The sequence below is a fragment of the Oryctolagus cuniculus genome, chromosome 18 (genome assembly GCF_964237555.1).
Source record: "Oryctolagus cuniculus chromosome 18, mOryCun1.1, whole genome shotgun sequence".
Classification (NCBI taxonomy): Eukaryota; Metazoa; Chordata; class Mammalia; order Lagomorpha; family Leporidae; genus Oryctolagus; species Oryctolagus cuniculus.
The window spans coordinates 27,510,829-27,515,437 of NC_091449.1; positions in this window are offsets into that span (position 1 = coordinate 27,510,829).

Here is a 4,609-nt window from a genome sequence, read left to right on the forward strand (position 1 = left end):
TTTCCACTGAGATCTCACTCACAGAGATCTTTTGCCAGAGTGTCTTGGATTTCCATGCCTGAAATACTCTCATGGGCTTTTCAGCCAGATCTGAATGCCTTTAGGGCTGATTCTGAGGCCAGAGTGCTAGTTAGGACATCTGCCATTCTATGAGTCTGCTGAGTATCTCACTTCCCATGTTGGATCACTCTCCCCTTTATTTATTCTATCGGTTAGTGTTAGCAGGTACTAGACTTGTTTATGTGCTCCCTTTGACTCTTAGTCCTTTCATTATGATCAATTGTGAACTGAAATTGATCACTTGGACTAGTGAGATGGCATTGACCATTCCTGCCGTGCCCTGAACTCCATATTCCAGCCTTAAAACAAAAGGTAACATGACACTTTTGTGTTACCTTTTGTTTTAAGGCTGGAATATGGAGTTCAGGGCACGGCAGGAATGGTCTTTTTCAGTCAGGGCACAGCTGTTTACTTGCAGCAATTCTGGTTTCTGTCATTGTTTTGGGTGCCTCAGCCTGTTTTTTGTTTCTTGAGCAGAAATTTCCTGAATGTTATCTGGGTCTGAGTTTGTTTTGCCTTCTTCCTTCCCAAATTTTGTATTCTGTTAGGATAAAAAACACAACAAATTGGCATTTCATGCTTAGAAATCTACAGGCAACATGACCAAGAGGAGTTTTTGTGTTTTGGAAAAAGAAATGGAACCCTTCTACTGAGGGGACAGATGTTAATTCCCTCCAAATCGAGTGTGAGTGCAATGTTCAGGAGAATTCAATCAGAATTCCACAGCTGGGAGGGGTGGATGAATCCGGAAACAGCCGCTTTCCTTGTGACTAAATCTAGCCCAATGTCACTAAGGACTCTTGGATTTCTTTGGTTTTTTCACATTTTCCTTATTTATCATGGTTTGTAATGAATTTCTGATGTGAGCTTTGGTTTTGTGGCTGGAATATGGGGTTCAGGGCACAGAAGGTATGGTCTTTTTCAATCAGGGCACAACTGTTCGCTTGCTTCAATTCTGGCTTTCTCTCATTGTTTTGGTGCCTCAGCCTATTTTTGGTTTCTTGAGTGGCAATTTCATGAATTTTCTGGGTCTGAGTTTATTTTGCCTTCTTCCTTCCCAAATTTGGTATTCTGACACAATAAAAATAAGAATTTAGAAGGGTATCCATTATGCAATAAAAAAACCCAACAAATTGACGTTTCATGCTTAGAAATCTACAGGCAACACGACCAAGAGGAGTTTCTCCATTTTGGAAAATGAAATGGAACGCTTTTGCTAAGAGGACAGGTATTAATTCCGTCCAAATCACGTGTGAGTGCGATTTTCAGGTGAATTCAATCAGAATTACACAGCCAGTCAACTGGGAGGGGTGGATGAATCCGGAAACAGCCACTTTCCTTGTGACTAAATCTAGCCCAATATCGCTAAGGACTCTTGGATTTCTTTGGCCTTTTTCACATTTTTCTTATTTATCATGGTTTGTAATGAATTTTTTGATGTTACCTTTTGTTTTAAGGCTGGAATATGGAGTTCAGGGCATGGCAGGAATGGTCTTTTTCAGTCAGGGCACAGCTGTTGGCATGCTCCAATACCGGCATTCTGTCATTGTTTTGGGTGCCTCAGCCTGTTTTTTGTTTCTTGAGCAGAAATTTCCTGAATGTTATCTGGGTCTGAGTTTGTTTTGCCTTCTTCCTTCCTAAATTTTGTATTCTGTTGCAATACAAACAAGAGTTTAGACAGAGTAGCCATTAGGAAATAAAAAAACACAACAAATTGGCATTTCATGCTTAGAAATCTACAGGCAACATGACCAAGAGGAGTTTTTGTGTTTTGGAAAAAGAAATGGAACCCTTCTACTGAGGGGACAGATGTTAATTCCCTCCAAATCGAGTGTGAGTGCGATGTTCAGGAGAATTCAATCAGAATTCCACAGCTGGGAGGGGTGGATGAATCCAGAAACAGCTGCTTTCCTTGTGACTAAATCTAGCCCAATATCACTAAGGACTCTTGGATTTCTTTGGTTTTTTCACATTTTCCTTATTTATCATGGTTTGTAATGAATTTTCTGATGTGAGCTTTGGTTTTGTGGCTGGAATATGGAGTTCAGGGCACAGGAGGAATGGTCTTTTTCAATCAGGGCACAACTGTTCGCTTGCTTCAATTCTGGCTTTCTCTCATTGTTTTGGTGCCTCAGCCTATTTTTGGTTTCTTGAGTGGCAATTTCATGAATTTTTTGGGTCTGAGTTTATTTTGCCTTCTTCCTTCCCAAATTTGGTATTCCGACACAATAAAAATAAGAATTTAGACAGAGTATCCATTATGCAATAAAAAAAACCCAACAAATTGGCATTTCATGCTTAGAAATCTACAGGCAACACGACCAAGAGGAGTTTCTCCGTTTTGGAAAATGAAATGGAACGCTTTTGCTAAGAGGACAGGTATTAATTCCCTCCAAATCATGTGTGAGTGCAATTTTCCAGTGAATTCAATCAGAATTCCACAGCCAGTCAGCTGGAAGGGGTGGATGAATCTGGAAACAGCCACTTTCCTTGTGACTAAATCTAGCCCAATATCGCTAAGGACTCTTGGATTTCTTTGGTTTTTTCACATTTTTCTTATTTATGATGGTTTGTAATGAATTTTCTGATGTGAGCTTTGGATTTGAGCCTGGAATATGGAGTTCAGGGCACAGAAGTTATGGTCTTTTACAATCAGGGCACAGCTGTTGTCTTGCTCCAATTCTGGCTTTCTGTCATGATTTTGGGAGCTGCAGCCGATTTTTGGTTTCTTGAGAGGTAAATTCTTAAATGTTTTCTGGGTTTGAGTTTGTTTTGCCTTCTTCCTTCCCAAAGTTTGTATTCGGACGCAATACAAACAAGAGTTTAGACAGAGTAGCCATTAGGAAATAAAAAACACAACAAATTGACATTTCATGCTTAGCAATCTACAGGCAACACGACCAAGAGGAGTTTTTGTGTTTTGGAAAATGAAATGGAACCGTTTTGCTGAGGGGACAGATATTAATTCCCTCCAAATCGTGTGTGAGTGCGATTTTCTGGTTAATTAAATAGAATTCCACAGCCAATCAGTTGGAAGGGGTGGAGGAATCTGGAAACTGCCGGTTTCCTTATGACTAAATCAAGCCTTTATCACTAAGATCTCTTGGATTTCTTTGGCTTTTTTCACATTTTTCTTATTTACCATGGTTTGTAACGTATTTTCTGATGTGAGCATTGGTTTTGAGGCCTTAATATGGAGTTCAGGGCATGGGAGGATTGGTCTTTTTCAATCAGGGCACACCTGTTGATTTGCTCCATTCCTGGATTTCTGTCATTTTTTTGGGTGACTCAGCCAATTTTTGGTTTCTTGAGCGACAATTTCCTGAATGTTTTGTGGGTCTGAGATTGTTTTGCCTTCTTTCTTCCCAAATTTTGTATTCTGTTGCAATACAAACAAGAGTTTAGACAGAGTAGCCATTAGGAAATAAAAAAACACAACAAATAGGCATTTCATGCTTAGAAATCTACAGGCAACATGACCAAGAGGAGTTTTTGTGTTTTGGAAAAAGAAATGGAACCCTTCTACTGAGGGGACAGATATTAATTCCCTCCAAATCATGTGTGAGTGCAATTTTCCGGTGAATTCAATCAGAATTCCACATCCAGTCAGCTGGGTGGGGTGGATGAATCCGGAAGCAGCCAGTTTCCTTATAATGAAATCAAGCCCAATATTACTAAGGACTCTTGGATTTATTTGACTTTTTTCTCATTTTTCTTATATATACTGGTTTGTAATGAATTTCTGATGTGAGCTTTGGTTTTGTGGCTGGAATATGGAGTTCAGGGCACAGGAGGAATGGTCTTTTTCAATCAAGGCACAGCTGTTGGCTTGCAACAATTCTGGCTTTTTGTCATGCTTTGGGTGCCTCAACCGACTTTTGGTTTCTTGAGCCGAAATTTCTTAAATACATTCTGGGTCTGAGTTTCTTTTGCCTTCTTCCTTCCCAAATTTTTATTCCGATGCAATACAAAGAAGAATTTAGATAGAGTAGCCATTAGGAAATAAAAAAATGACAAATTATCATTTCATGCTTAGAAATCTACAGGCAACTTGACCAAGAGGAGTTTTTGTGTTTTGAAAATGAAATGGAACGCTTTACTGAGCGGACAGATATTAATTCCCTCCAAATGGAGTGTGAGTGCAATTTTCAGGTTAATTCAATCAGAATTCCACAGCCAGTCAGCTGGAAGGGGTGGATGAATCTGGAAACAACCGCTTTACTTCTGACTAAATCAAGCCCAATATCGCTAAGGACTCTTGGATTTCTTTGTTTTTTTCACATTTTTCTTATTTATGATGGTTTGTAATGAATTTTCTGATGTGAGCTTTGGTTTTGAGGCCTTAATATGGAGTTTAGGGCATGAGAGGATTGGTCTTTCTCAATCAGGGCACAGCTGTTGGCTTTCTCCATTTTTGGTTTTTGTCATTGTTTTGGGTGCCTCAGCTGATATTTGGTTTCCTGAGTCTCAATTTCCTAAATATATTATGGGTCTGATTTTTTTTTTGCCTTCTTCCTTCCCAAATTTTGTATTCTGAGGCTATACAAAC